The sequence below is a fragment of the Talpa occidentalis genome, unplaced genomic scaffold, assembly GCF_014898055.3.
Source record: "Talpa occidentalis isolate TD23 unplaced genomic scaffold, MPIMG_talOcc4v2.1 talOcc4.5, whole genome shotgun sequence".
Classification (NCBI taxonomy): domain Eukaryota; kingdom Metazoa; phylum Chordata; class Mammalia; order Eulipotyphla; family Talpidae; genus Talpa; species Talpa occidentalis.
In genome coordinates this window covers 75421188-75441627 of record NW_023604861.1, presented here as the reverse complement: position 1 = coordinate 75441627, position 20440 = coordinate 75421188, and the positions used below count along the sequence as shown (strand labels likewise).

The window sequence follows — 20440 nt, the reverse complement described above, 5'->3', positions numbered from 1 at the left end:
ATGTGGACCTCTGGATTCCCTGTAACCGGAACCAAAATACATAACCCTGTCCAGCCCCAGGCATCCTGGCCAAGAAATAGCTCCTCAGGGGCACAGAATTCACTGTGGGTCAATTCTCATCTCAGGGCAGAGTGTGGCGCCAGCACTCCTGAAAATGAATGCTACTCATCACTATGTGACCTTGGGCAAATTGCTCAACCTCTCTGTGCCTTAGGCTCTTTATCTGTAAAATGAAGACACTAATGCCATTTACCTCATAGGGTTGTTATTAGAATTACATGACTTAATATTTGTAAAGTACTTAAAATAGAACCCGGCATATAGCAAGCACTTAAGTATTTGTTAAATAAGCCAAACCAGAAAGGAATCCTGCTGGAGCAGGAGACGTATGCGTTGGTAAGTCAGGGGTTGCCTCTACTAGGACCTAAGGTTCAGAATCTGTGTTTCTGTGGATCCCTGGCCATGTTCAGGGGGGATTAGGGGGCTGAGGGGGGGTGAATCCCTGGGGTACCTCCCTTATAGATGTGGTTGTTCTTTGGGACAGTCTATTGAACCAGAGAAAACTCAGTGCAAAGGGTTCCACAACTCCCCACTTGGTAGCCCCTGGGGAATTCTTTCAGCGTGTTGAAAGGAAAATCTTTCCTTCTATCAACTTAGGTTTTCAGGATGGTGGTGGGGGTCAGTGTAATAATTGAAAATAGATTAAGAGGAGAAAAGACAAGATTTGTGCACAGAGAGTGAGGGGGCCCTAAGAAGTCAATAATTCACTGAATAACCAGAGGTAGAGATTTATATATCATTTAACAAAAGGGGCCAGGGGAGGAGTTATGACTTCAAAAGATGGAAGGTTCTCATGAGGCTAGTCTACACAATTTTGGGGGGAATGTCCAGATGCCCAAGGTCAATACCTCCCTGACTGGAGACCTTCCCCATGTGGGGCTGGGGGAGTATCAGGGATAGTGGCCACTGATTCTCCTAAAGCTCTGCGCTGGTCTGACAAGGGAAATTCCCATGAGGTTTCCTTCTGCATCAGCTGTTGGGTTATCCATCTCTACAAGGTAAGTATCTGGGGAGGCAGGAGAAATGAGAAAAGGAACATGGTAAGTGGGTGTATCCTTTTGGGAGCCCTGATATTTTGCCTGTCCAAGGAGGCAAAACCCCAGCCAAGATGTCTTCTCAGACACAGGAAAAGCCACTAGGCATTGTCAAGTATTTGTGTTAGTTACCCATGGCTATGTAACATTACCCTTCAACTTTGAAGCTTAAACAACAAACATGGGTCATCTCTCTCAGCATGTAAGAGTCAGGCATTGGAAACAGCTAAACTGAGTGGTTCCAGCTCATGGTCCCTCCTGAGGTGAGCAAGATATTGAATGGGACTGCCAGAGCTGAAGGGACCCCTGATCCCCACCCCAGGATGGCTCCTCAAACAGGTCTGGCGGGAGGCCTCAGTTCCTCACCACATGAGCTTTTAATAGGACTGCCTCAGGGTCCTCACAACATGGCATCTGGCTTCCTCCAGAGTGAGAGGTCCAAGAAGACTAAGGCAAAAATCATGTCTTTATTGAGCTGGTGTCAGAGGCATATTTCATCACTTCTGCTCTATTTTGTTGATCATACAAAACAATCCTGATACACTATGAGAGGAAATAACACAAGGGTGTGAAAACCACGAGGTGGTGGGTCACTGGGCACTCACTGTGAGCTTCCCCTCCTGGAAGAGGGGAAAGTCCACCTGTGCACTGGCCCTGAGTCAGCACTATTCTGTGCTGAGAGGCAGAAGCCTCTCAGACAGGTGTGACTAGCAGCCTGTCAGAGCTAGTCACAGACAGCATGCCCATTGAGAACTGGTGAGTCATCCATGTAACACAATGGGTGGGAGGAGCATGCAGTCCCACACTGGGAAACGAAACCTTCACACCAGAAAAAGATAACAGTAGAGAAATGTCTGATTGCAAAAGACTAGCACAAGATTTCAGAGGTGGGGAGCATGATGGGGCCAGGCGCTGCTGCAGGCTTCAGGGAGGAGACAGGAAGTCTTAGAACTCAAGGTCCTGCCTGAGTTCCCAATTCAGATATAATGAACTGCTTACTGAGAGCTTCCCAGCAACACCTGCTGTTTTGTGCCTCCCAGTCCTTGGAAATGTTCTTTCCTCCCAGAAATACCTTTCCCCCATTATTGCCCTTCTTGTTAACTTCATTCATCCTTTCAGACTCAGCTCAGGGAACACCACCTCCAAGAAGCCTGATACCTCTCATCTGATGTAGTCATCTGTAGTCTCAAAGCACCCTCACCCCCTTCAAATGTCTACCATGCTAAACCACTCACTGCTTGCTCCCCACTAGCCTTGAATATCCTTGAGGGCAGGCTCAGGTTCAAGTTGTATGGTAGCTAGCATAGTACTTGGTACATACTTACTATGCACTGAATATATATTTGGTTTTTTTTTAAAGATTTATTTATTTATGCAAGCACTGGGCTAAAAGCCAGAGGTGCAGGAGGGTGAGAGAATTCACCAGAGACAGAGCAGGGAGCAGAACAGGCAGAAGGACCAAAATTCACTGCTGAGGGGAGCAGCAGGCGAGGCAGGAGAGGTCTGCCACACCATGTGGGAATCTCCCTGGCCAGCCTGGCTGGCCGGGAATCGAACTGATACCGTGGAGACTGCAGACAGCTTCATAGCGCTGCCCTCAACCTGCTGCGCCACAGGGGAGGCCCTGAATATGTATTTGTAAAGGGAAAGAAGGATGAGTTCAGGACATAGCAAACAATTCATCTTTCTCCTCTTTATTCCCAAGAGTTGGGCTTTAAGCAGGTGTGTTGGTCAGAACCACTCTCCTCTGCTCCCTGCCATCCCAAGAATAATAAGCTGTACAGTTCTAGTCCTGATCATATAACCTGCAGTTTGAGAAGCAGCTTGCAGTACTGAAAATATGCAAATAAGGGGAGCTGAAGAAGTGTTTGTTCCCAGGATACCCTGATTTTGCTGGAGGAGGTTGAGGCTAATAACGGGTTGAAACCACCCAGTGGTGACACAGCAGGGTCCCTGAGAGCAGCAGCAGTGCTGGGGAGGCTAGCTGGAATTAGTGTGAAGGAGCAGGGACACCCAGCCTGCCCTGGAGGCACCCAAGACTCCCCCTGGCCCTGCTGTGCCGGACCCTCCAGAGAGAGCCCTCTCTGCCACCTCTAGGCACACATTAAACCCTCTGGTTATTCACTCACTCAAGTTCTCTTTCCACATGCATCAAGTTAATATTTTAAATATTAACTGATGTTTTGTTTTGGTTCAGTTTTCTCTTTGTTGAAGTCTCAGTGCTCAGAGGAGTTAGCATTAGCCACACTTCGTAGCTCGAGGCACATCAGTTTACTTGCCTGTGTTCACTTTTATTTACTCTAGTTTTTGACCCTTCGCCCAATGCCCAATACCATCTTTCTCCCCCACCAGCTCTGTAGTTCTGTGTGCCCTGCTAATCTGGATTTCTAATTGTGTGTTTACCCAATACTTGCATGATTTTTTTGCATATATTTTCAAATAAGCAGAAGTGGCTTTTAGGTAAATTTGTATCTTTCACTTCTCACTTTTTTTGGCAAGATTGGGGTTGTAAAATGGCCCCAAGTGTGTACAAGTAGATGTGGGCTAGAACATTCCTTTCATTTGCTGAATAGTACTCATTATTTGCATATAAGTAGACTTATTTATCTACTTACCTATTAACAAACTTCTAGGTGTTTCCAAATCTTTAGAAAACACTTCTACAAAAATACAGTGATGGGGTCCCCCCGGGTGGTGCAAGGAGTTAAGCACAGCACTAATGAAGCAATCTGCAGCCTCTGCAGCACAAGTTCAATCGCCAGCCAGCCAGGGAGCAACCCACATGTCGCAGCAGACCTCTCCCGTCTCGCCCACTGCTCCCCTCAGCAGTGTATTTCAGTCAGTCTGCCTGTTCTGTTCCCTACTCTGTCTCCGGTGAATCCTCTCATCCCCCGCACCTCTGGCCTACACCCCTGCTCTTGTATGCATAAATAAATAAATCTTTAAAAAAAAAAAAAGTCATACAAGTTTCTTTGGGAATCTGGGCAAGAGTTTCCCTGGGCTTAGTGTCCAGGAGTGCTGGAATGTAGGATCTGTCTATACTGCAGCCCCCATATCCACAGGAGTATGTTGCAAGACCCCCTACTGGGTGCCTGGGATCTTGGATAGTAGATCTTATATACTTTGTTTATATACTTATAATAATTTATATACTTATATACTTTATATATTTATATATCATGTTTATATACTCTGTTTTTCCTGTATGTACATACCTATGATAAACTTTAAATTTTATGTGTAGCAAGAGATTAACAGCAGTACCTAATAATAAAACAACTGTAACAATATACCGTGACAAAAGTTACATGAATGTGCTCACTCTCAAAATATCTCATGGTACAGTCATGCATCACTTAGTGAGGGGGATGTACTCTGAGGAATGCAGTTACACATTTGTCATTGCACCAATGTCATCAGAGAGTGCAGTTACACAGCAGCATAGCCTCTACACACCTAGGCTGTGTGTAGGGACCATCATCACATATAGTCTGTTGTTGACCAAAGCGTCTCTGAGTATGCATGACTGTACCCAGTATTTTTGGACTGTGGTTGGTCCTGAGTAATCCAAACTTTGGGAAGTGAAACAGTGGATTAAGTGGGACTAATGTATTCCATTTCACTTAACACCTCCAAATTGCTTCCAGGAAGGTTATGTCAGTTAACATTTCCCTAAGAGCTTCTGTTTTCCATCATCTTTGACAGCACTAGCTAATCATCTAACTTTTCATTATTTGCCAATCTGATGAGTATAAGACTTATGTCAACATCTTGACCAAATTTTCCCTTCCCCATCTGTTTTTTTCCCCCCATTCAAAGTGTGAGGTTGTTCTATTCTTACTCCCTTGTGGATGTGATGGCCAAAAGCATGGGGCAGAGTGGAGGGTAGGTCTCCTGGTTTTTGAGTTTCAAAATCCTGGGCCCTTCGAGGACCACAAAGGATTCATGGCACAGAAAAAATGATTTGAGAAAAAAAAAATCATAAAAGAGAGGGAGAGCCTGGTGCAGGCAGTTGAGTGCCACACTGTGAAGCTGTGCAGCCTCTGCAGCGTGGGTTCCATCCTGGCCGGCCATGGAGCAACCCACAAGGTGCAGCAGACCTCTCCTGTCTCGCCCGCTGCTCCCCTCAGCCGTGTATTTCAGTCCTTCTGCCGGTTCTGCTCCCTGCTCTGTCTCTGGTGAATCCTCTCACCCTCCTGCACATCTGGTCTGTACCCCAGCTCTTGTATAAATAAATCTTTAAAAAAAGAGAGAGAGAGAGAGAGGGAGCGCAAACACCTCCTTTGGCCCATTCCTCTTGACAGTGGTGACTGGGGTGTGAAGGGGAGTGCTGGCAGGAAAGGAAGGAAAGTTCCTATGAAGCATAGAAGAGAAGACTGCTTGCCGGCTGAGGCAGGTGCCGAAGCACAGGAAGTGGGCCAAGTTTAAGGGCATCTGGGAATGGTGAGGACTGTGGTTCCCGAGAAGATGCCTTCCTATGACACTTTTCACCTAAGGCTGTTTGTTAGAATGTGGAGATCTGGCCTACCGTTACCAGATCTTTCCTTTTTTTTTTTTTCCAAGAGAAAACAAAATCGGAATTTTTATGTGGAAACCATCCTTTTAAGAAAATGGAAAACTTCAAACATATTTTTTAAATAAACAAAATAGTATAATAAATCTCCTTGTACTCAACACCAAGTTCAATAACTACCAACTCATGGCCATTTTTGTATCGTCTATAACCCACCCATTTTTTCCCCATCCTGAATTATTTTAAAACCAATCCTAGATTCATAATTTTCTTCGTAAAGATAAGGATTTATGTTTCTAATTATAAAACAATATCATAACTAAATAAAACCTCAATAATTTGACATCAAATAACCTGAGTGTTAATATTTATCATTTTCTCATGAAGGTCATACATGCTTACTTGATACTTTTTTTTACAGTTTACTTGAGACAGAATCCAAACAAACTCTAGACATTGCACATGTAGGTTTGTTCCCCATCATTTTACCCCTTGCAATATATTTGTTAAAGAAGCCAGATCCTTTGTTGTGTAGTTTCTCAGTCTGGATTTTGCTGGTGTCATTTAGCATTTCCAGTAAATTGGTCGTTGGTCCTAAAACTAAAATTCTCATTAAAAATAAAAATGTTCATAATATTTTCAAAAGAAGCTTTAAATACTATCTGAGCCAGACAAAATGCCTCCCGGGCTGAATTTGACCTGTGTGCCACTAATTTGCTGTCTCTGGCTTAAATGCGGGGCCCTCTGTCCTGAGTTGATCCTAGGGTGAAAGCAAAATCTCAAATGAACATATAGGATCTAAAAGCTGGAGGCCCTTGTGCCTCACTTTCCAGATAGAATCCCACCAGGGAGGTGGCAAGACCCAGAGAACAGAGGGAGGTGTGCAGCCTGTGGGGGCATAGAGCTGATGTGCCTGGCTTGGTGATCCGGGCACTCGGGGCAGTCACAGCAGTGAAGATACACCCAGTCGTGAGGGACCCTGTTCACAGACACCCCAATCTACCGCCTACACCACAGGAAGTCTTGTAAAACTAAACGACTAAGGAAAGGGTGGCCCGCACCAGGCCAGGATCCTAATCAGGATCCCTTGATGAAATGGGAGTCTGTTCTGAAGATTAACCACATCAAAGAAAACTGAGACACTTGTGTTTCTTCCTCACTTAAGTTTGTGGATGGAGATTCATCTCAACTCTAATGGAGGCGTCTGAGGACCCCTAAGGAATTGCCTTACAGCATCCCTTAGAGCTGATGCATTTGAGGACAGTGGTCCCCTCCCTAGAAAGCGGGTTTGAGGAGACGAGGGGGCGGGCCCCTCAGAGATCACTAATAATTCTGGAAATTCTCCTTTTTCTTTCCTTCTTTTTGATTTGATCAAAATAACGCATCTAATTTTTGGTTTTGGCTTTGAGAAAACATTTGACTGCACCTTAATTAATTTAGGGGAATGGAATTTGTTTTTCAATCTGAACTGAGCATCTTTGGGGTTTTCTTTATAGAATTTTGACTATATACATTTACTATTATGTTTAGTCATTTCCTGGGTTCATGTTTTGCTTTAATTTACTTCCTTGTTTCTTTTCCATTATGTCTTTTGCTTATTTATATCCTGTAAGTGTGTATAGTAAGTCATTTTTTTTTTTCAGCAGCAATGGGCTATTAACTTCAAACAATGAACATTTAGTCCTAACTAATAACAATCAGAACTTTTAACCATCTTCTATGAGAAGAAAAATAATTTTACTTTTCACTGACTACCAAATAAAGGCAAGAAGCATTGAAAAGAACAGAAAGACCCTCATGTAATGGAAAGGACATGGTTAGTAATAAAGTGTTGAACAACATTGAATATGTTGAACAACATTGACCCCCAAATATAGTAACAAAAGCATAAATGGTATAAATACAAGGAAATTTTATTTTAGAAAAAGCAATTGTGAGATTTTACTGTCCTATTTTCAGTTAGTTTTGAGTTTAGCTATATAATAATAGAAAGGCAGATACAACCTCATAATCAAAGGGCATGTTTTCCCCAAGTAACAAGAAGTCTTGCAGAAGTCCTCCAGGGCCAGTGTGGAGGTTGTGGAGGTTTTCAAGTATTCATACTCCTCCTGACTCCAGTGTACTGTTACACTGCTACAGTGTACTGTACTTGACCTTGACGTCGCTAAATGTGCCACCCCAAAATATGCCACTTTGGCATAAGGATTATTTTGAGCTGAAGGCAACTGGGAAGAAGCAGGTACAATGAAAGCTGTCTGCCCTCCCCCTTCCTGCCTAAAAAAGCAAGACATAAATTTGTAAAGGTGTCTCTCCCCACACCCCCCATCTCCCCCACTGCTTAGTCTCAGGAAGGATAGAAATTAATCACTGGAGACAACTATAAAACAAACACCCATAAAGAACATTGAAGAAACATATATAATAAATCCTGCCAATATTAGCCCTTTATCTACTTTCAGTTCCCCTCATAGATTTGCCTTCTCACAGTCTGCTGCCCTAGAAATACAATGTCCTTTTCCTTCTTTAAGTTTATTTTTCCTTCCCTACAACCTTATTATGCAAAACGGCTGCCCTCAGGCACTGGCTCTGCATTCTGGGCAAGAATAAGGGAAGAGACTGAAGGGAAAAGTCACATGCTTGCTGAATTAGTCTCTCTTAATTAGGAGACAACAGCTTTTCTGTGAACCCTATTCAATAGCCTCTTTTAAATTTCATTGAATCTCAGCTAAGTAACATGGTCACTACTGGTTGCAAGTGAGGTAAGTATTTTTACCTGGGTGTGTTGCCATTCTGAACAAAATTAGGTTATCCTTGTAAGGAAAATGGAGAGAATGCATATTATAGGACATTAAGTTGCACCATCTGTCTTACACATATTGATAAAAGAGTTGAATATTTATGTCCCCCCCACCCCAATTAATATGTTGAAGCCCTAGCCCCCAGTGTGATGGAATTTGCAGGTGGGGTCTTTGGGATTAGATTGTGTTATTGGGATTAGATGAGGCCAGGAGGGTGGGAATCTGCCTGTTGGATTACTGCCCTTGCTAGAGAGCAAGAGAGAGAGCTCTCTCTCCATGAGCACTGACCAAGGAAAGCAGGTGAGCACACAGTGAGAATGTTAGGGGGAAAAGGATGTCCTAAAGCTAATTCCATACAGGCTTTGTGGACTCCACCCCCACTCCAGGCCAAAGCCAAAGACACTGGGAACTCCAAATCCCATCAACACCAAAGAGAAGGTGGCTGGGAGCTGAGGGTGGGGTTAAGCAGCCAGGTTTGGTATAAAGCCAGACACGTGGGCTTTGGAGGGGATCCCCCATTTTGGCTCCCCGCCAGCTTGCAGCTCCGGCCAGCTCTGAGAGTGCGGATCGGGTAGGACGCATTAAAGACTTTATTTCCCTATTTTCTCCCTGAGTTGTACATTTCCTTAATTCCCTTTCCCTTGTTAATAAACCTTTTATTAACCTTTTGTGTGTGCCTGTAGTGGAGAATTAATAAGTCCCTTTTAAGCGCGCGGGTGAGGACCCACAGCCAGGCAACCCGTTTTATATCGGGGTTGCCCTATAACAAGAAGGCAGATTCTACACTGCAGGAAGCATTCTCCACCACACACATTCAGAACTATGAAAGACACATCTGTTGTTTAAGTTACCAGTACATGGTATTTTGCTATAGCAGCCCTAGCAGACTAAGATAACCAGCAAAGTGCAAGTAGGAAAAAGGAGAACAGTGGAAACATTCAGAAATAGCAGCAGAAAAACCTAGCCTAGACCCAGACCCACAACGGGCTCACTATGACACTGGGGGAATTTACCCGACACTCCAAGCCTAGGTATCCAGAATAGGTAAGGGGGGCACTAGAGATGCCTACTCTGCAGGATTGTTGAAAAGGTTGTTTGGTTGCCCTAGTCTATCACCCAGTACAGAGGTTGAACTCAGTTAATAGGTGTTATGCATATCCACTCAGGCCTGTATGACTCTCAGGGGCTGTTCCTGCTCTGCTTTAAAGGAATTAACTTTGTAAACCACTGCAATCGAAGTCAATAAATATTTATGAAAGACTCACAGTGTGCCTGGGATTGGGAATGTTCCAGAAGCAGGCATGGTTCTGCTTCTGGAATGCAGCAGAGATGGCTAGTTCCCCACCATCTCGTTGCCCCTTCTTCCTCAGTAATAGAGGATTCAGATTTTATTCACCCAGATTTTAATGCACCCAGCAAGAAGACATCATTTCCCAGCTTTCTCTGCAGCTAGGAGTAGTCATGTGACCTAAAGCCAACAAAATATAAATGGAAATGTGGAAATTCCAGGAAGACTTCTACAGGGAATGGATTCAACTGGAAAGCAAGCTGCTTTTTGTCTGTTTTGTCTTTTCCAGGTAGGTGTGGTTGCTGAACTCTCACAGTCAAGAAAAGGAAGGAACAGGGATGCCTGACAACTCTGTGAAGCCACAGTTCAGGCCTGGACTGCCTCTCTCCAGATGACTTTTACATGAGGAAATAAAATCTTAGCTTTTCAAGCTGCTTTTCCTAGGGTTTTCTGCTGTACACAATCAACCTAAATCTTCACTTTCACACGGCATTTTCCCTGTGTGCATGTCTGTGTCCAAATTTCCCCTTATTGTAAGGAAAATACTGGGCTAGAGGCCCGCCCTACCCCAGTATGGGCTCATCTTAACTACTTACCTCTGCAACAACGCTATTTCCAAAGGAAGTCACACTCTTAGGATTTGGGGATTAGGGTTTCAAGACATGAATTTCTGGAGGCTACACTTCAACCCATACCAGGTATCCAATCAGTAGCTCAGAGATTCAGCAAAAGAGGCAAGGCCACCCAGCATCAACATCTCCTGGGAGTTTCTCAGAAGTGCGAATTCTTGGTCCTACCATAGATCTACTGAATCAGAAACCAAGGGCTCAGCAATTGTTCAACAAGTCTTCCAGAGGATTCCTTCATTCATTCTCCCTTCTTTTTCTTTCTTCTCCTTTCCATTCCATTTCTATCAATTTCTGATTGAGAATATATTGAATATACACATAGATTTAAGGAGAATTCACATCTTAACAATGCTGAGTCTTCTGATCCATAAATTTAGAATTTCTCTCCACTTATTTAGATCTTCTTTAATTTCTCTCAGCAATACTTGGTAGTTTTCAATGTACAGATCTTGTACCTCTTTTGTCAAATTTATCTACCTTACAGGTGTGTCTGATGCACAAAAAGCTACTTAACTTTCTACATTGGCATTGTCATTTAAATATGGCGTTAGAAAGTAAATCTTAGAACAGAATACGCAAAAACATTATTGTAAGCATATTACAAATTTAGAAAATTCAAAACCTTAGGCTATAATTCATTTAACTAAAATGTGGGTGAATATAAGATAGAGTATATATTCAAAATATAATTCCTTTGAACTGATTAGAATTTTAATTGAAGGGCCTCCCCGGTGGTGCAGCGGTTGAGCGCTGGGCTGCGAAGCTGTCTGCAGCCTCTGCAGCACCAGTTTGATCCCTGGCTGCCAGCGAGGGTCCCACATGGTGCGCAGACCTATCCTGCCAAGCCCACTGCTCCCCTCAGCAGTGTACTTCGGTCCTTCTGCCTGTTCTGCTCCCGGCTCTGACTCTGGTGAATTCTCTCACCCTCCCATGCTTCTGACTGTACCCAGTGCTTATATAAATAAATAAAAATATCTTTAAAAAGAAGAATTTTAATTGAAAATGAGGTCTTAGTCACAATAGTAACAAAAAGTACTGAGCAAGACATTTAATCACATTCAGTATCATCCAATTTATATTTTTAAAAAATATGTGTGTTTCTACATCTCAGTAACATCTTTAAAGACACATCACCCAAAACAGTGATAGTGAAGGCAAAGACAAACAGCTGGGACTACATCAAACTAAAGAGTTTCTGTACAGCAAAAGAGACAGTAACCAAAGCAAAGAGACACCCCACCGATTGGGAGAAAATTTTTGCATACAACACTAATGATAAAGGACTGATGACAAAAATCTACAAAGAGCTGATGAGATTCAACAAAAACAAAATAAATAACCCAGTCAAAAAATGGGCATAAGAGTTAAAAAGAAACTTCTCCAAAGAGGAAATGCAAATGGCCAACAGTCATATCTAACAATGTTCAACATCACTTGTAATCAGGGAAATGCAAATCAAAACTACCATGAGATACCATCTTACACCAGTGAGAATGGCACATTTTAAAAAACTAGAAACAACAAATGTTGGCAAGGATGTGGAGTAAAAGGAACTCTCCTGCACTGTTGGTGGGAGTGCAAACTGGTCCAACCACTATGGAGAGCTGTGTGGAGATTTCTTGACCTACTAAACATAGAGCTTCCATATGATCCAGCAATTCCACTCCTAGGTATTTACCTAAAGAACACGGAAACATTAATTCAAAAGGGCACCTGCACCCCTATGTTTATAGCAGCACTACTTACAATAGCCATGGAAGCTATGGAAACAACCCAAATGCCCAAAAATAGATGACTGGATCAAGAAGATGTGGTACATATACACCATGGAATATTACTCAGCAATCAAAAAAGATAAACACATGCAATTTGCAGCAACATGGATGGAGCTGGAAGGGATCATGCTCAGCGAAATAAGCCAGAAAGAAAAAAAAAAATACTGGGTGGTCTCACTCATAACAGGAATTTAGAAAACTTAAATAAGGGACCAGGAAAAAGACTAATTATAATAACGTAAAAATCAAAATCAACAAGCAACTATAAACCAGAGACATACTATGAGTATGGGGAGGAAAGAAGAGATTTGGGTCAAAATAAGGGGGTGGGAATTGTATGGGGAATATAACCAAGATGAAAATGCATACATTGTGCAAAAATGAAAAATGATGTAAAAAATATAAAATAAAATAAAATAAAATTTTAAAAAAGTATGTTTCTATGAAAGGAAGAGGATGGAAAGGGTGAGAGGGAGTGTCTCTATTTCCTTTGAATTTATTCCAATGATAGTATATTAATACAATACTTATATAATCTTTAAAACTTTACAAAAAAACAACATATATGATCCTATTTTATCAAACTTTAAATATACTCAGAAAAGAATCTCAAACGATCTTCACACAAACATGTACAGATGGTGGGATTCCAGAGGATTTCCAGTGTGATTTTTCTGTTTATTATTATTTAATATATTATAATGAGCACATGTTACTTTTACAAGTAGTAAAGATAGCTTCATTTTAAAATGAAACAAACTTAGTGGGGCCTCCCTGGTTGTGCAAGGGGTTATGACACAACCTATGAAGCTGTCCACAACCACTGTAGCACGAGTTTGATCCCTGGCCAGGGAGCTACCCAAATAGTGCAGCCAACCTCTCCTGACTTGCCCCCTGCTCCCCTCAGCAGTGTATTTCAGTCACCCTGGCTGTTCTATTCTCCACTCTGTCTCTAGTGAATCCTCTAACCGCCCCCCCAATTCTGGCCTTTACCCCAGATCTTTTATGCATAAATAATATCTTTTAAAAAACAAAAAGAAAAGAAACAAACTTAAACTAAAGAGTGTTGCTCATGACAAGAACAAGGACACTTAACACTAAAATAAAAGAAATAAGAATGTATCATTCAGGGTTGGGGAAAGGAAAAAAATAAGAATATAAATGGATAGAAAATAAATCATGTTTCTATTTATAATTTATTATAGATTCACATATAAATATAGGAATGCTAAATCTTCCCAAGCTTTAAATGGATTTATTACAATAGTAATTAATATCTCGAAAAAGAAACTTCCTATTAAAATGCTCACTCTTTCAATTCTCGGCTTTTTGGCTAAGATCAAGTGTAAAATATTCACTCTCCTTTTATGAAATCCATTGAACCAAGCAAAGGAAAGGAAGACTAGAGGGAGATCCCGTTTTCAATGAGACAAGGAAATATGTCATAGCACCAAGCCAGAGTCAGTAAAGCAGACCTGCTGGTTTCTGTGGAATCAGAACCAGAACACGAAAAGAAGTGCCAGGAACCTTCACAGCAGGCCCCAAATCTCTTCAAAGGTCCATAGTGGGAGGCTGAATGATTAGTATGGGCTGTCTCCAGAAACCAGGGAATGTCCCATTGACAGTGGGATCCACACTGCAAGCGAGATGGGACTACATGAACCACTTTGCCTCCAGAGAGAACATTCTGGGGTGATGCAGTGGGAAGGAGAAAGTGAACCTCCTGGCAGGGACCAGCAGATACACCACAGGGACTCTGTGAGTCTAAGCCATGTGGACACCAAAGGCAGCGGGGAGGTGGTGCCTGAAGAAAAGGAACTGAGAGGGTGCTTAGACAATAAAAACCATTAAAGTTGGAGGATGCTACATGTTTTCCAATCCCTCCACTTCCCTACTCACCATCCTGATAAACTCTTCATATTCTCACAGAAATTTCAGACACTGTATTTCTAGAAAACAAGCCCAAACAAAAAACATAAAATTCAAAGAAGAGAGTATAAAATGAAAGGAGATTAAAAAGCAAGTTAGTAAAGTTCCAATTTAAATGGAAGATTAACTACAATAGAGATGGAATCTATATTAAAAGCAACATGAAATAGGATATAAATAACTGACTATGGAGTTTGAACTATAGTAGACAGACTGGGAAAATAATAAAAACCAGAATATATTAATGGTTCTAGAGAAAATTGCTATTGTTACAGAAGACCAAAAACAGGGATCCTGGGCATTTCTGAAGGAGAATAAAAGGAATGAAATATAAATTATTTTAAAAGTAAAGGAACTCCTTTTAAATAAGAATGACTTAAATCTATAGCTCAAAAGGGCACATATATCCTAAAAAAATTGATATGGACTATTCAATACCGTACACCAACATATACATCCTACTAATGCAATGAGACACTCAAGATAAAGAAAATCTCACATGAATAACCATGAAGATAGTAAACCATGTAGAGAGAGAAAAAAAAAATTCAAGTTTTTCCACAAAGCCAGGAGACAGAGGACCAATAGCTAAAAAAGTCTAAAGGGAAGAAAACATGATTCAAGGATTACATACATGCCACGTCATTCATCAAGTGAAAAGGCAACAGACAGACATCCTCAAGCATGCAAAATTTAGAAACCCAGGGACCTTTCTTGAAAACTGTTCATGAATGCAGTCTATCCAACCCAGGATCAGTCAAAATTATAATAGACAGACTAGGTGCACTGGTTTCCTAGGGCTGCCATACCAACTTCCACAGACTGGGTGGCATAGAACCTAAATCTATTGTCTATCAGTTCTCTGGAGCGAAGTCTAAAGTGAAGGTGTTGGCATGGCCATGCCTCCTGCCGAACGGGTGGGGGATCCTTCCTTGCATCTTCTGGCTTTGTTGTAGCCCTGGATGTTCCCTGACTGTGGCGGCTAACAGTCTTCACATACTGTTCTCCCTGTCTTCACAGTCTTCCTCTGCATGTCAATGTCCACATTCCCCTTTTTATAAGGACACAAGCCACACTGTATAAGGGCCTACTTGATGATCTCATTTTATCCATTTTTTAAAAAAGATTTATTTTTTATTTATACAATAGCTGGGGTACAGGCGTGGGAGAGTGAGAGGATTCACCAAAAACAGAGCAGGGAGCAGAACAGGCAGACGGACCGAAAGCACTGCTGAGGGGAGCAGCGGGCAAGACAGGAGAGTCTGCTAGGCCATGTGGGCATTTCCCTGGCTGGCCAGGAATCGAACCCTTGCTGCAGAGGCTGCGGACAGCTTCACAGCGCTGCGCTCAATCTGCTGCACCACCAGGGAGGCCCAATGATCTCATTTTAACTTGATTATCTCTGTAATGACACTTTCTAAATAAGGTCACCTTCTGAGTTGCTGGGAGTCAGATTCCAACATACCATTCTTTTTTTTTTTTAAAAAAAAGATTTATTTATTTATGCATACAAGAGCTGGGATGTAGACCAGCGGTGCAGGGGGAGGGCGTGAGAGGATTCACCAGAGACAGAGTGGGGAGCAGAACAGGCGGATTTACTGAGATACACTGCTAAGGGGAGCAGCAGGTGAGACAGGAGAGGTTGGCAGCGCCATGTGGGTCACCTCCCTGGCCAGGGATCAAACTTATGCTGCAGTGGCTGTGGACAGTCTCACAGTGCTGCATCTTAACCCCTTGTGCCACCAGGGAGGCCCCTGGGAGGTGAGGTTTTTTTTAACTTTTTTTTGTAATACTTTTCTATATTACCTGAGTTTTTATAAGTGTTGTGAACAAAAACAATAAAATCATTGCTCTACTTTTTTTTCCCCACCAAAAGCTTTTCCTGTAGGCATTGAGGGGTGGGCCTTACCTTCAGGTCCTGGAAGAAGGTGGGATCTTTGAGTGTGGTGACAGGGGACATGAGGTGTATGGACTGGGAGGGGGCTCTTACACAACTTGGGGTCTTGTTCATAGCTGCTGTTTCAGAAAACTCAGTTGCAAATGTGACCACGTGTATTAAGGACTTTCCATAGTCAGACCCAATCCCCAGAGCGGTCAAAGGCCACTAAAGCTGATAAAATGAGTAAAAGTGCCTTTTAACTTTCGAGAAGGTGCAGCATTTGCTTTACTATGACATCAAAGAAGCCAATTTTCCCAGAAATCCACCCAGAGACTCCATTCTGTGTTCTGAGCTCCCAGCTACAAGCCCCACCCCAACTTGTCCTCCTACCTGGACTTTTCCTACAGGAAAGGCATCTGGTACCCAGTGGTCATCACATTCTTATTTTATTTTCCTCTTCTTCTATCTGATTGTCCCCAAATGTTTGACAGGAAATTTATCATTTATAACTTCTCTTCCAGTATTTTCATAAAAAAGGTGCAGTTTTTTGTGGCCACAACATGCAGGCAACTAGGGTTTTGTGAGGTTAAGCACATGGCATGACAAGATTGGTGGGCTTTCAGTCTTACTTCCATAAGTTGGTGCTCACCTCACATTTCCTCTTTCTGAATAATATACATAACAGGTGTCCCTACAGGAGACACCAGCTCAGCAGCAATGGGTGCAGGGACAAGCAGGGCTATAGGGGCAGGGAAGTCTACAGTGGGACTAGGGTCCTGAGCCAGGCATGCTTTTCCTTGGGCCTGCAGCCCTAGAGGTTTTATCTACCTGAATGAGACCTAAGGGAGTGTGGCCCATAGGATCCGCACACTGGTCTCTGACAAAAGGCTGGGGATCATACATAGCCTCCAAGGGACAGAATCACTGGACAGGTTGTCATAGTAACATAACCAGAGAGGCAGGTGGGAGGCTTTCAGTGAATGAGGAGCACAGAGAAACACAGCAGGGGCCATAAGGGTAGCACCTTCCAGGAGCCTTAGGAACCTCCTTAGAAAATGTGGCATTACCCACCTTTTTTTTTTTTAACCAGAAAGATTACTTTTAAACATACAGAAAATTATAAAAACATACAGAAAATCAATTCATTTCAAGTAAAATAAAACTACAAGTCCTATGTGTTCTGTTTTAAATGTTCTAAGTTATAGAATTTTCTGTTGCAATTTGTCCACTTCCTCTTTGCTCTTCAGACCCCTCTAAGATGGGTGCTAATTATTCAGAGAGCTGAGTGTCTTAGAACTTACAGATATTAAATAAGTCTCAGAAACCACCCTGACCCTGATTGCTCATATCTCCCCTCATGACCCTTTGCCACTTAGTCTTTGCTCTAATGATGAGCTTCTTGTATTTCACTGTGTGACCAGGCTGCTGCTTCTTTTCTTCTCCAACAATACTGATTTGGGCAGATGGCTTTTGCTCTCCTTGTTTATGCTTATTTAGCTGCATCTTCTTCACACCAAAGTCTCCATCTCTAGAGAGTTACCTCTGATTATTAGTGATGGTATTCATTAAGTGAGAGCAAATCATGAAAAAGCAAAATGAATGAGCATTTTACCACAGGCTTAAACCACTGCCCACAATAAAGATGAATGGAAGTCTCTGGCTTATCCAGTATCAAAACTTGGGTGACAAGATTGAATCATTTTTTTGTCAACCACTTCAGTTCATTCATTTCTCAGCTACTTCAGTCAGGCTTCTTCCCTCTCCACCCACTGATGTGTTCTTTTCAAGACCACCAGGGAGACCCTATTCTTGCCAAACCTGATTGACTTGTTTTTGATACCAGGCACCAAGGAGCACTAAAACCGGCCAAGGACACTGCCCAAATAGTTTACCGGTTACTGCCCGAGTTCTTCACCCACCTGCACAATTGCAAGACTACTCAGGCACAGAGAACAACAACAATGGGATTTATTTAACAAATCAGGGAAAAACCAAGTTACTGAGGCCAAAATGGCCGTTTGCCTCATCTGAAGCAGTGTCCAGTGTTTTTAAGTACTGAACAAATAGCATCAAAGATGTCATCTTCCTGCCACTGAGGACACAGAGCTCCTCTCCTGAACAATAGGCCACGGTCCCAAGATGGCATCTTCCCACCACTGAGGACCTGGAGCAGGTGCCAGCCAGACTATAGGCCAGATTCCAACTCACAAAGACAACAGAAGGCACAAAAGGAAATACTCCCCCAGAGCTGCTGAGATGCCCCAGCACAGCACCGGACAAGCAGCACTCAAAACAGCAGCTGCAGTGACTGAACGACCCAACCAACAAAAGGCCACACTCACGGAGCTAAGTGAGGTACCTGGCTCCAGGTCTTCACGTTCTCTGGCGGGCTGTAACAGCAGCAAAACCAGGAACAGCTTCAGTCGCTGCGCTGCTTACAAAACCTCCTAACTTTTCCTCTCTGAGGTTGGCTGCTGGAGACCTCTCCACATCCTCCTGAGGCCTGCACCAGCCTTCTGGAATATTGGGGCAGTGGGGGCAGAAATTGCTGACCCTGGAATCACTGAAGATCCAAAAATACTTAATCCCAAACACCAAATGCTCAAATGCTGAATCCCAAACACCGAATCCTGGGGGCTGCTTCTGCAGTCCCTCATATTTCTTATCAGAGTCTCCACCCCAAAATACAATACATTTTTAGCATTTTTCCTGGGGATATCCTCACCAACACCCCACTCCAGGGCTCACCACCTGTAACAGTCTTTGGCTTCAGCCACTGGTTACATTCTGTACCATTGTCTAATTCCTCTGCTCATATGTGAAACTAAACATTCTCTACATCTTTAAACTCCCTTTTCCATTGATTTCTCTCACTTCTCTCCCAGTTCTCACCAGCTCTCTAATCATTCCCGTCACTCTTTCCCTATCCTCTCCTAACCATGTTTTCAGACTCTATTCTTAGTGAAGAAAGTTAAAAACCTCAAGTTTAACTACCAAATGTCTTCCAGTCCAGATCCCTCCAGTGTGCCAATCTGAAACATCCAACCCCTTTAGGATGTTTTAATTTGCCCCCAATTGCTCAACTCAAGTTGCTCAACCTCCTGGGTTCTAATTCCTGAGGATCCTCTGCTGCCCAGGAAAATATACTCATGAATAAAAGTAAGATTCATCCCAGGGGCCCCAAAGCAGAAGTTGACTCCAAGAACTGCAATTACTTTCCTTGGTTTGATCAGAAATCATGACTGCAAGTTATTTCACAGATAATAGCTCAGAGAGGAAGTTACATTGTTCTTTCTCCTGTATCTATTTCCCCTTTCGAGATCCTCCAAAGGTAGAAAATAGAGAGGGATCTCTACCTTTCTTCTTTGCACTTGTGACATCAGCCTGGAGATTCGTGATTATCAGGATGAAGGGGTTCAAGTGGATGAAGAGCGAGTTCAGTAAGATTTTCCCAAATGTTCCATGTTTCCTGAGAACACAAACCAAACCAATTCACTTAGCTCTGAGCTCGGGAGTTTTAATCTTTCAAAAACACACTTCCTTCCTGTATTTCTAATAATTACTGTTTCTAGCTCTTCTAGAAATCCCACTAGTCACCCCTGACTCTGTGATCCAAAAGAATTAAGTCACAAAAATAGAACCATGAGAAAAGTTAGTTTGACCCCTTTGCTCTCTGAAATGTGCTGGGTGGAAAGAGCCTTAGGGGATGGGGGGGGAGCAAAAGGGGGAATTTTTTCACTAGGTCTTCCATCTCAAGGAAAAATAAACTGAAGGAATAAAAAAATGTTTTAAATTAATCATCCACAGGAAAGATATTTTGTGGGAAAGAACTCATACTGGAGCTATTCTAGTACTTAGAAAATGAGTTTTAAACCTAAGATACCTGAATTGGCTTATTCGAATATATGCTCTTCTAGAAACTGTGAACTATGTGCTTTTGTGTCAGGTGCTCAGAGGGGTTCCTAATGCCTCAGAAGGCAAGAAGGCCCAAGGAAAAGCATGCCTGGCTCAGGACCCTAGTCCCACTGTAGACTTCCCTGCCCCTATAGCCCTGCTTGTCCCTGCACCCATTGCTGCTGAGCTGGTGTCTCCTGTAGGGACACCTGTTATGTATATTATTCAGAAAGAGGAAATGTGAGGTGAGCACCAACTTATGGAAGTAAGACTGAAAGCCCACCAATCTTGTCATGCCTCCAGGTTAACTAACTTGTACCAGTTATCTATTGCCATATGACAAATTACCCAAACAGATTTGCTGTATAATAAATTCCTCTTTCTGAGGGAAGAACTGATTTGTGCAGTGGCAATCCCTGGAAGAAAGCTTTATCATATTTATCAATCTTTTTACTGTAACAGAAAGATCCTGTCAACCTTTCAAAGGCAAGAAAAGCATCTCATACAATGTAATGCAATCAACATTTATTATCTCACACATTGGATGGGCCAGGAATTGCCGAGTGATTTAATTGGGTGACTCAGCTCAGGGTCTCTTGTGATGTTGCAACCAAGAAGTCAGTTAGGATTGCTGCCATTCA

General features: G+C 42.6%; 1 long non-coding RNA gene across 1 annotated transcript in view; it reads right to left on the bottom strand.

Annotated features, from left to right (window-relative positions):
* Window positions 1-16176, bottom strand: part of LOC129146924 (uncharacterized) — a 42145-nt gene extending 25969 nt beyond the window's left edge. Inside the window, exons 1-2 of the long non-coding RNA XR_008554303.1 lie at window positions 15936-16176; window positions 13997-14046 (exon numbers count right to left, since the gene is read on the bottom strand). This is a non-coding gene — a long non-coding RNA (uncharacterized LOC129146924). The remainder of the gene's footprint in view (window positions 1-13996; window positions 14047-15935) is intronic.
* Between the last annotated feature and the right edge of the window lie 4264 nt (window positions 16177-20440).